Raw genomic sequence first — 12,891 nt, 5'->3', positions numbered from 1 at the left:
GAACTGGGTTATTTGTAGTTTTTACTGTTCTTTATATATCCTAGATACAAGTTCCTTAAGACTTGATATCTTATGAAGGTGTAAAATGTAAAGTTAAAGTTCAATATCATGCTCTGTCTTGATACCTGGAAAAACTAGAGGGGTCTGAGTACCCTGGCTCCCCACTCTACTCCATATGTGAGAACCCTGGGCCAAACAACTCTCCTTGTCAAAAGGACCAAATGTAGTTCCTGCTTATTCTTGAGTAGTGGGTTTCAATTTCCTGCCAACTCATGGAATAATTCAGATAAACCAATCACATGCTTTCCAGGAAGCCAGAAGGCATCCATCCTCTTGATGACACAAAGTTAGACTCCACAGCTCATGGTGGTTCCATCCGCTGCCCATGCAACCCTGTGTGGCCCTGCAGGGTGGGTGCCCTCCCTGGGTTGAGTGTTTGTGGCTCATCAGCTGCTGCTGATCTCACCTGCTCTGTGTCAGGTGTCGCGTGTTCTGGCATTCTTGTAACTCTAGGGGGAATGTTTCCCTCACTAGCCAGGCAAAGAGGAAGGGATAAAGATGTATATTTGATTTGCAGTTTTTCCTTTTTCTGTGTGTCATCTTCACTTTCTTTTTCTAAAAAATTTATTTTGTCCAAGTATAGTTGATTTACAATTTTGTGTTCATTTCTGCTATATAGCAAAGTAATTCAATTATACATATATATATAGTATTTTTCATGTTCTTTTTGATTATGATTTATCATAGAATATTGAATATATTATACTTCCCCATGTTATACAGTACGCTGCTACTGCTAAGTCACTTCAGTCGTGTCCGACTCTGTGTGACCCCAAAGATGGTGGCCCACCAGGCTCCCCCATCTCTGGAATTCTCCAGGCAAGAACACTGGAGTGGGTTGCCATTTCCTTCTCCAATGCATGAAAGTGAAAAGTGAAAGTGAAGTCATTCAGTCGTGTCCGACTCCATCGACCCCATGGACTGCAGCCCGCCAGGCTCCTCTATCCGTGGGATTCTCCAGGCAAGAGTACTGGGACCTTGTTGTTTATCCATTCTATACATCATAGTTGGCATCTGCTAATCCAAAACTGCCACTCTCTCTCTCCCTGACCCCTTCTTCCCCTTGGCAACCACAAATCTGTTTTCTATGTCTGTGTGTCTGTTTCTGCTCACAGATATGTTTGTTTGCGTTGTATTTTAGATTCCATATATCTGGTGGAATTTGGGGCTCCAAAATCACTGCATATGGTGACTGCAGCCATGAAATTAAAAGACACTTGCTCCTTGGAAGAAAAGCTATGACCAACCTAGACAGCATATTAAAAAGCAGAGACATTACTTTGCCAACAAAGGTCCATTTGGTCAAAGCTATGGTTTTTCCAATAGTTATGTGTGGATGTGAGAGTTGGACCATAAAGCAAGCGGGGTGCAGAAGAATTGATGCTTTTGAACTGTGATATTGGAAAAGACTCTTGAGAGTCCCTTGGACTGCAAGGAGATCCAACCAGTCACTACTAAAAGAAATCAGTCCTGAATATTCATTGGAAGGACTGAAGCTGAAGTTGAAGCTCCAATACTTTGGCCACCTGATGCAAAGAATTGACTCACTGGAAAAGATTCTGATGGTGGGAATGATTGAAGGCAGGAGGAGAAGGGGAAGACAGAGGATAAGATATTTGGATGGCATCACCGACTTGGTGGGCATGAATTTGAGCAAACTCTGGGAGTTGGTAATGGACAGGGAAGCCTGGTATGCTGCAGTCCATGGTGTCACAAAGAGTCGGACATGACTGAGCAACTGAGCTGAACTTAGATTCCATATATAAGTGATACAATATGGTATTTCTCTGGCTTACTTCACTTAGTATGATAATCTCTAGGTTCATCTGCATTGCTTCAAATGGCATTTTTTCATTCTTTTTTTTAAATTATGGCTGAGTGGTATTCCATTGTATGTATATATAATACACATATATACCACATCTTATTTATCTATTCATCTGTTGATGGACATTTAGGTTTTTTCCTTGTTTTGGCTATGGTGAAAAGTGCAGCTGTACATGTATCTTGTTGAATTATATTTTGTCTGGATACATGCCCAGGACTGGCATTACTGGATCTTACAGCGGGTCTATTTTTAGTTTTCTGAGGAACTTCCATATTGTTTTCCCTAGTGGCTGCACCACTTTACATTTCCTCCTATAGAAGGAGGGTTCCCTTTTCTCCACATCCTCTTCTGTGTTTATTATTTGTAGAGCTTTAAATGATGACCATTCTGACTCATGTGCGGTGGCAGGCACCTCACTGTAGTTTTGATTTGCATTTATCCAATAATGAGTAATGTTGAGGATCTTTTAATTTTCACTTTCTTGATGGTATGATTTGAAGGACAAAATTTTTAATTTGATGAAATCCTATTTATCATTTTGTTTTGGTACTTATGTTTTTGATGCCATATCTAAGAAGGCTTTGCTTAACCCACATTCACAAAGATTTGCTCCTATTTCTCCTCCAAAGAGTTTTGTGGTTTTAGCTCTTACATTTAGACCTACTCTCCATTTGGGGTAAATGTTTGCCTGTGGGGTAAAGAATGATTCCAACTTCATTCTTCTGTATGTGGATGTTATTTGTTCAGCATCATTTGCTGAAAAGACTATTTTTCCCCACTGAGTTATTTTGGCACCCCTGTCAAAATTGCCCATTTCTTTTGACTGTCATTCTGTATTTGGAGAGGTTTCTATTTTTTTGTGTCCCACATCCTTAGTGTAGAGTCAAACTTCAAGTCTGTAGCCCTTTCTGCAGGTAAATTGTAGCATGTGTCCTGGCATACAGCTGCCGGATATGCCTGTGTGAGCCACTGATCCAGAGAGAGCAGTGTGGACTCACAGGCCAGGTGTAGACTCCCCCTGGCTAGTGCAGTGGTGGCAGTGGCCACAGCAGGAGGTCCTAGTTGGCCCATAGCAGTGGGGTTGCTCTTTAACAGGCCAACTGCACCATGGTTTTAGACATTATACCCAAGCTCCTCCTTGGGTCCCCAGGTCTCCCAACCAACACTTCTGTGAATTATCACATCCTTTTTTGCTTAGCAGCCAGTGTCAACCAAGAATGTGACTGATACACATGCAAAAGGGAGATAATGTAGAATTCTGGGAGTGAATTGCACTTTAGTTTTGCATTCAACATGGATCTGACAATTCCTACTGGGTTTTGAGATAGGGATGTAGAGGATATTCTTACAAATAGTGGCACCTGTTTTAAGCCCGTCAGGTACAGCCCTGAGTATTCCATTCACTGCTAAAGTAAAGACAAGCAGTGGACTCCCTGATTCAAAGTTGCACATACACTTTACACGCTCATTTCTCACCAGCTCTGCTCCATTCTCTCCCTGTCCTGTTTATTTGCTCTATCCCACTCTTAGCTCTCTCCCTCCTGCTCCTGTTTCTTAGCTCTGTAGGATGTTCTTGGACCTGGCTACATGTTGAACTTGAAACTCCTTCTTAGAGAGTGGGACCTGATGACCGTCTCTAACTGAGCACATCTGAACTGGCGTGCTGCCTCAACCCATAAGACCTAATCCCTGGATCCAGGTAGCCTGGCAGGTGGGAGGTTGCACATGCCCAGCCTAATTCAACCCATATAACTCCAGCTCTCTGGATTCAGGGGCAGTCCAGTTGCCACATGAAGTAGAAATATCTCATGGGCCCTATGATCTGGAGAAGGTGGACTGTGCCTGAGGGGCAATGGGAACTCTAAGAGGGGGTGACAGAGAAGCTGTAAATCGCTTTCAGAAGCTTTCCCTACAGTCTCCTTGAGGGGGACCCAGTCCTATTCCAAATCCTTTCTTCTGGAAGAATTATTAGGTAAACCAGACTAATGGCTTTACTTCTGTGCTGTGCTCAGTTGCTCAGTTGTGTCCAACTCTTTGTGACCCCATGGTCCTCTGTCCATGGAATTTTTCAGGCAAGAATACTGGATTGGTTTGGCATTTCCTTTTCCAGGATATCTTCCAGACCCAAGGACCAAACCTGTATCTCTTGCATTTCCTGCATTGGCAGGCAGATTCTTTACCACTGTGCCACCTGGGGAGCATTTTACTTCTCCATGGAGACACAAATCTTTAAGAAACAAAACCCACTACTTATTAATGAATTCAAAGGTTTGTCCTTTTTAATGTCCTCTGTGAGGGGATTAGATGAAGTATATATCACCAGAATCCTCTGTCCTCTAGAAATTCCATATTTCTTATTTTTCTTCACCACAAAATTCACATTTTGGGGCTCTGGAGCCCCTTATAATGACCTTGAGAGCTACAAACAATGGTACGGGGCTGAGTTGGGGTGGGGTGGGGTGTTGGGGGTAGAGGAGGCTCTCATCAGCTGTCGGCATTAGCTGCCCAGTGGTTGCTGGGTATGCAGTCCTGCAGGTCCCTAATATAGAGAAGTATCGCATATTCTCTATCCATCCCTGAGAACTGAATTCTACTGTCCTTTTCGTTTCGCCTCATAGATGATCAGCTTAACTCCTTGCCTATGTTGTTAAAAACTAGAATTGGTGTGAACAGTGTCACTGGGGAAAGTTAGACATTTCTGAGAGCGTGAACCAAGAGAAATAGATTGATAAAAGTAATGTGAAATGGTCTCTATCAAAGTCATTATGTTTGATTGGTTTTTCTAAGGCATTAACCTCAGAGGTGTCTTGGAGAGATGCTTTCAAGATACAGCGCTCTTATGAAAGATGACAGCAGAGTCATTGGGCTAAAAAATAAACTACAACCCGGAGGACCCCATCTGAAATTCCACCTTCCTACTGAATCTCTGAGGTACAATGCAAAGTCACTTAGGCCATCACTGCTTCAATTTTGCTACCTGTAAAGGGGAACAGTAGCTTCTTATATAGTTTGAAAGCTCAAAAATTTCTTGATATTACAGAAGCATTACACATTTATTCAGGGAAAAATGCGGATGGGTAAGAAGAATGCAAAATGCGTCTGCAAGCCTCCTTTCCTAGACCAGAAGAAATCATTACTTCTCTCTAGTGCATATCCTTTGAGATCTCCAGGTTATCTTTGCATTCTAAGTTTTGGGAGTTACTCTTTTTTTCCAAGATGCTTACTTAAATTCATTTTATTTATTTTTTGGCCATGCCGTGTGGCATGCGGGATCTTAGTTCCCCAACCAGGGATGGAACCCATGCCTCCTGCAGTGGAAATACAGATTCTGAACCACTGGCCCACCAGGGAAGTCCTTTGGAGGCCATTCTTTAACAATGATTGATGAACATGAAATAATCAGTAAAATTTCAGCCAATTTCAATATGTCACCTTTCGCTTTCTTGTTGAAGTACGGTAAGGTCAATCATACCAAAAGATATATTAAAATGGTGTAAAAGATAGACTTCATGTTACATCACAAAATTGTGAATTTGTACCACAGGAAGTAGGTAAAAATTCACACATGGATACATACGCCCAGGGCAACCACATTAGCAAACACTGATCTTGCGGAACCTTGTGGACTGTATACAACAGGTCCTCAGTGAACATTGGAGGGGAGAGTAATTCTTGTTAATGGGACAACACAGGGATGAACGCAGCAAGCTCCTTTGCTGATGGAAAAACGCTGCTAAGTTTGGTTCAAGGACTGAGAGAGATCCTGACCTCTATGTGATACAGCATAATCCAGGCCATGGTGACCGCGGTGACCCAGTGACCACACTGAGTTGCCCAGTTCATTCTAGACTTTGTTATTGTCATGAAATTGTGCATCTCCCAACATTCCCAGGGACCTTGAGGGCCTCTCTGGGTAAGTTTATTTGTAAGGGTCTTTATGGAGAGGCAAGTGGAGCCCTCCAATATTATTATCTCAGAGTGGGGAGGGGGTGGCTGAGGTCTGGATTTCTGAGATGGCTTCTCCATTACATGGACAGTTCATGAACTGGGAACCAATTGCTTAGGAAGAGACATGGGAGAGATATTTTACATGGAACACCTTGTGCATTTCAGTTTTATACCATGCATGTACAAATATTATCTATTACAAAAACAAATAAAATTTAACATTTAGAAAAATCTAAACAGACAAATGGCAGTGAAAAAATCCAGGATTTCAGGTGGAGTTTGGATTGCTATACAGCATTTAAAAATCCTGAATGCAATTTAATTCTCTTGGAAGGATCAAAGGAATATGATAAAATATTCACTTGTAGAATATTCTACTTCCTACAATATCCTGGATTAATGAAAAAAAACCTAGAGATGTTCCTTTTAGAGCAGACTGTACTCCAATTTGGTGCTATGGCCACAGGACTCAAACCACCGTAACTAAACCCACTGAGGAATATTGAAGGATAGCGCCCAACTCAGCTGTGAATTAAGCCTTCCTCCACTGAGTGAAACATGTTCTGTATTATAGTCTCCACAACAGAGAAACTTGAATAATCCTGATCATGTTTCCTTACTTTTAAACTTTTATAGTGAATTATTTTTAGGTCAATGGACCATTTTTGAGACTCTCTGAGAGATGGTGTTTGTCTCTTGGTTCATTAAGTTATGCACAATAGCATTTGGAACTTCATTTACTACACTGCTGCTGCTGCTGCTGCTAAGTTGCTTCAGTCATGTCCGACTCTGTGCGACCCCATAGATGGCAGCCCACCAGGCTCCCCTGTCTCTGGGATTCTCTAGGCAAGAACACTGGAGTGGGTTGCCATTTCCTCCTCCAATGCATGAAAGTGAAAAGTGAAAGTGAAGTCGCTCAGTCGTGTCTGACTCTTAGCGACCCCATGGACTGCAGCCTACCAGGCTCCTGCGTCCATGGGATTTTCCAGGCAAGAGTCCTGGAGTGGGGTGCCATTGTCTTCTCTGACTTACAACACTAGTAGGTCATTTATGTAATCTCTCCACATGATTTGAATACGTGCTGCTAATGGTACTAGATTAGAGCCTGCAGTTCTTTAGCACGGTATATTACACCATGACTTAAGACATTAACATGACTGCACTGAAATAGCCTGTATTCATCCTGTGACCTATATTTATTTTCCAAATATATTGCATTTTACTTTTAATTTGGGCAAGGAATGAGCTTACCTGTAGAAAACACACTTAAAATAGACTGTACTCTGATAGCTTTCCTTTGTTTAGAAATTTCATTTATAGTCCTGGACAAGCACATGTTTTGAATTTTCTACCTACCTGTCAATTATTCACCTATCATGAGGGTTATCCAGAAGATAATAACTGAAAGAAAATGCCAAGTGAAATTATTTCCATGTTAGTAACTCCAGGCCAGATGTAAACATACATTTGCTGTGCACCCTTCTCCACCCACATGCCTTTGCAATACCGAATTTGGCTTTGCGTGTTTCTGAAATCTTCTAGACCCCCTTTCCCTGTCACAGTCTCCTCCTGCTCAAGCTTTGCATCTCTTTCTCTGTGTTCTTGCCTTTCATCTATTCTCCTCTGGGCCAACAAGATCATCTGCAGGCTTGTAAACTGATATTCCTGGTTTAATCTCAGTATAATTAGAGGGACAGTTTTCAACAGTCTGGATTTCTGCTTTTCTCACCAAACTGTGAGGTTGATTAAATTATGCACCTGACATCTATGTTCTTCAAGCAGAAGTTCATCTAATGGACTGCAGCAATCAAATAAAAATTTCCCCTTGTTTTGTTTTCCTCTGAGCTGTTTTAATTTTGAACAATGGCAAGGACACTGCAGCAATACATAAAGTGTAAACGAACAGCTTAATAAATTTTTATAAAGCAAAGAGTACTTACTCGTCAGCCAGGTAAACAAATAGGACATGGCCAGCACCCCAGGATGCCCTTGTGTGTTCTTCCTCCCTGACCACAGGTTTCCATGCTCTTGACTTTCCTGCCAATTTATTCCTTCCTTTTCTCTATAATTTTACAACCTATGTGTGTGCATTCCCTCCAGTAGTAATTCAGTTTTGTCTCCTCTTTTTATATCAATGTATTTTGTAAATGTTTGGGTCTGGCTTTGTATGGGTCAGGTTTCTGGCAGGAAACAAGTAACATAATCAAAATGAGAATTTAAGAGAGTTTGCTAAAGAGACTGTGTGCAAATTGTGTGCAAAACGAAAGCAGCACTAATACTAGTAGTGGGGAAGTGGGGAGCCTTCCTGGCCCGAGGCCTGTGAGGCAGGCAGCTGCAGGGATCTTGTGCTGCTTCTGTACAGAGCCATCTGGACACGCTCCATTTGCCCCCAGGTCCAGCTTTCAGCCCTCTCGGCCCGTGTCTGTGCTGGGAGCCTGACCAGCACAGATTTCTCCAAATGGGCCGCCTGCTGACAAGAAGCAGGTGAGAGGGCGAGGGGACAGAGGGGAGGGCATCCATTCCTGGGCTCCTTCTGCCTGGGCGTGGTGGTTGACCAAAAGAAGGAAATGATAACCCACTCCAGTACTCTTCCCTGGAAAACCCCATGGGCGGAGGAGCCTGGTGGGCTGCAGTCCATGGGGTCACAAAGAGTAGGACATGACTGAGCTACTTCACTTGCCTTTGGCCATAATAACTGATATCTATTGAGGCACAAATGTATATTTTCTATTGTTAGAATTCATAGAATATATCCAGTAGCAGATTGCTGGGAAATGTGGCTTATGTACATTCAACTTCAGGAAATAATGGAAGTATTTTCTAAACTTGCCCTGATTTACGCTTGCCCTGAAATCACTCCCTGATTTATGTAGCAGTTTGTGAAATAGAGTTGCCAATCTTAGGTACTGCCAATCTTTTAAATTTTAGCCATACTAAAAGTAGTGTTATTTCATTTGGATTTCTTTCATCAGTAATGAGGTCACTCACTGTATACATTCATTGGCTTTTTGGATAACTTTCATGTTCTAGTTTCTGGTCCATTTTTTCCTTTTTTTTTTTCAAATAATATTTCTGTAATTCTCTTTCTCTTTGATGATTAATCAAAAACATTCCTTGCTGAAAGTTTTCTAATCTGCATATTTTTACCTACGAATAATGGGACTCCACTCAGCATAATTTCTATATATATGTTAAAAATTTTGTTTGGATATTCATTTTCCTCTGAGAATACTGCAGTCTCTTTTCCTTAAGCTTTAGCAGTCTAGGAGCCTATTTGCTTTTAAAATATTTTATGATATTTTTACTATTACTTCTTGAATTTTTCATCTTGTTCATTTCCTACAGTGTTGTGCATTGTCTGCCTTTTCCTTATTATATAAAGATATAATATTCCTTATTACAAAAATTATATATATGTCTTCCTACTTATAGTTTGCTTTTTGCCTGTCTTATGGTCTTATGTATTTTTATGGTTCTAAGCTTTAAAATTATTATACCCTAATATTAATACTTCCTTTGTATTACTGCTTATATGTTCTATGTAAAAAATAATTCCCTCCTTATTTAGATTTTTTCCCAATTTCTCTTAATAGTGTTTTATAGTTTTATATGAAGAGGACTTGTATATCTTTCATTAATATTCCTAGGTATTTTATATTTTTAACACTATTGCAAATAGTTATCTTCTTTAAGCCCCACTTTCTAATTGTTTGTTTCTGTTACAGAGAAGCAATACTAATTTTTGTATATTAATTTTGTATTACATAGAAGCTTATTTTCCACTCAGGAAAACAGGAATTATTCTAAGTAGTTTATACAAAGAGAACTTAATATAAGAGATTTGTAACAGGTGATAGAGGAATTGAAAATTGGAAGAGGAGAGGTAATGGGGCAACTCAAATTATAAAAACCAGTGAGCTGTTTCTACCTCTAGACTGCAGGAATAAAAAAAGAAGGTAGCATTACTGAAGCCCAGAGACCAGCATCACTCAGCCTAAATGGAGCAGAGACAGCACATGCGGCAGGAGCTAGAAAGAAATCAGTAGTTTCCTGAGATGCCACAGGGAGCAGAGAGAGAAAAACACCCCGGATCCACTCCCATCCCCACTATTATTCAGCCAGGCTCTTCCATTGTCTGAATGAGTGTAAATAGAAGCCACAGGCCAAAACAAATTGCAAAATTTTGTTCCTTTCAATACAGTACAGGACAGGGGAGAAATGGAATGGATGGGGGATGGATAGGTAACTGACCAGATTATGTGTTACATACTCTGATAATTTCTCTCTCTCCTTGAATACACACAATCATATCTTTCACAAATAATGGCAGTTTTATTACCTGCTTTTCAATCCTTTGAATATCTATTTATTTTCTTTGCCTTGTTGTACTGCCGAGGTAGGTGGATTTTTAGGCTCAGAGTCCACCAAGTCACTCTCCAGTCTTCTGGAGCTATCTGCAGGTTCTTCCTGGGTATCGCAAGCCCATCTGTGACAGGTAGGACTAACTGCCTACCTCATTTTTAGAATCAAAGGTTCATGCGATTTCAGAGCTGGAAGGGCTTTAAGAAATTACCTTGTACAGGCATTGGCAAGCTACTATTCTACAGCCCTCGGGCCAAATTTCACCTGCTACTTATTCTGTGAATAAAGTGTTACAGCTACACTTCTTTGATCATGTGTATCTGTGGCTGCTTTGATGCTGCAACGGCACAGTTGAGTAGTTGGACAAGGACCACATAGTCTTCTAAGCCCCAAATATTTATTATTTTGACTCTTTGCAAAATAAGTTTCCTATCCTTGATCTAGTCCACCCTCTTCATTTGACAGATGAGGAAACTGGTCACCATCCACGGCCACACAGCTATTAGTAGGGGATGTGGATTAGATCACAGACCTCCAGACTCCTAGACTTGTGTTGTTTTCATTGCATTACATAATTAGAAACTTCTCTGGATTCAATGTGGAGTCTGTGCTGTGAGATGGGGCAAGACGGAAGTCCTATTGTGGAGATGGCCCGGGGCCGGGACCTTAGGATGGGGGGCCAGCAGGGACTCAGGGGATGCAGCTCTCCTGTCTGTTTGCCTTTCTCTCTATTATGGATGAGACCATGGCAGTAATAGTTCTCTTTTGCCTTACAGCAATAAAAAGAGAGAGAAAATGTGAAGAATGAGCCTCTTCTCCTCTTGTGCAAAGGCCTCTCCCCCACATGCAGTGCCAGGATGATGTTAGCTTAGCTTCCTCAAAGTACTGCACAATTTAGACTCATCAATTTCAACTTGACAGTGTTGTGAATGTTATTGTTTGCTTGAAAGTTAAGATTTCCAAAGGACCTTGAATTATTATTTACTGTCCTTGTTGCCATTATTCACAGCTCCCTAGACATAGAAAACATTCAATTAAATTTTCAAGCAGTCCTGTTTGGTGATGGATACAGGGAGGATTTCTACTGAAAAGGAATGACCTCACATTTACTTTTCTCAGTATCAAGGCCTCAGCTTTCTTCTGATTCAAAAGGCATAATTATTTTAAAAAACGTTAAATGATTTTACATTTTTTTCTTTCTTATGTCCTTAATATCTCACAGCCTCACTGTGGAGACTTCAAATGGAAAGACTGATTCTAGACTCCAAGTTTTTCTTTGTCTTCTGCTGTTTACCACTACATTGTTTGGGGGTTTAAGTGCCAGTTATTGTAAAAGAATATTTACTTAACTAGATATTCCCGTAAGTGAGGGTCTTACAGTAAGAGAGATAAAGAGCTTTACTTTCTGTTAACCTAAACTTATTCTCTCTCTTTTTACTACTATGTAGGAGAATTCTCTTTCTTAAAGTTCATTTCAAATCCTTCCTGCTTTGATTTCTTTGCAAAGCTATGACTTCAGTCAGAATATTTTAGAACTCAAATGCTAGATTTAATTTTTTTTAAAACACTTATTTATAGAGTTAAGGGAATGGCTGTTTCTTTGTCTTCAGGAGCACATTCCTTTAGCTCTGATCTCATATCCTATCTTCCCCCATGGACAAACCCTGGAGAGGTGTCTGAGTAACATGGAGGTGGGTGCAGACTGGGTCACCCATCACTTTACAGGACTCCCATCACCTGACGTTATCATATTCTAAACCATCTTCCGAACCGTCTTCCTCAGTTATATCTGTTGAGGGAGATGAGAGTGGTTTGCTGTATTATTGTTTTCTAAGTCTGGAATATATAAAACTTCTTATGACACGATGGTTCCAGAAAGCAGCCTGGACGCTTTACCTCAAAACGGGGAGAGGGGGAACAAGTGATGCTAAGTTGAGCACAAAATCTAGTGTCCTCTTCTCCCTCTTTGATGTGGGTCCCCATAGCCAACACCTGAGCGTTTGATTCCCTAAGAGGTGTGTAATAAAAAAGTCTAGGTTTTGCACATCTATTACTAAAATGAGGGAAGTTATAGTAATATATAAATTTCTACCTCTTAAGGTTCCTACTCCTAGACCAAAGATAATTTAGTTGATTTTTTTGCCCCCATCGTTCCTCCTTGTGATTTTTGAGACTCCCCAGTGGCTGTATGTCTCAGTTCTGTCTGTCGTCCCAGCTCCTCTTGACAGAAGAAGGGTACCACAGCATCTCCCCTGCAGAACTCACGGGGTTCTGCTGGGGGGGGTAGCCCCACAGCCCAGTCACTCAGAGGCTCCCTTCTCTTTGCAACACAGGTTCTGCTGGTCAGATAATCACTGCTGAAGTCAGACTGCAAAGAGCCCAGTGCCATTTGCCACTCAGCTGTAGGACTGGGGGAACTGCCGTGCTCTAAGTGGACAGACAGTGAAAAGAAAAGGACAGGTTTCTCTTATGCTGTGCACCTGTACCAGTGCCCCTCCCAGTATTACCATCCTCCCAACCTGCTTGACCCAACAATTTGCTTTTAGGTGAACCCTAATTAAGATCTTTCTGGCTTTGTAGAAGATTTCAACCTGTTTGTCCACAAAATCATGATGTTTTGAATTGAGAGAACATTTTTTCTCGCTGAATGATGTTTGGTTGGAGACTAGAAATAGTAGATTTCTTTTTTTTTT

This window comes from Bos javanicus, chromosome 23 (genome assembly GCF_032452875.1).
Source record: "Bos javanicus breed banteng chromosome 23, ARS-OSU_banteng_1.0, whole genome shotgun sequence".
In the NCBI taxonomy this organism is placed as follows: Eukaryota; Metazoa; Chordata; class Mammalia; order Artiodactyla; family Bovidae; genus Bos; species Bos javanicus.
The sequence above is the reverse complement of the archived record's forward strand: the minus strand, read 5'-3'. Positions refer to the sequence as shown.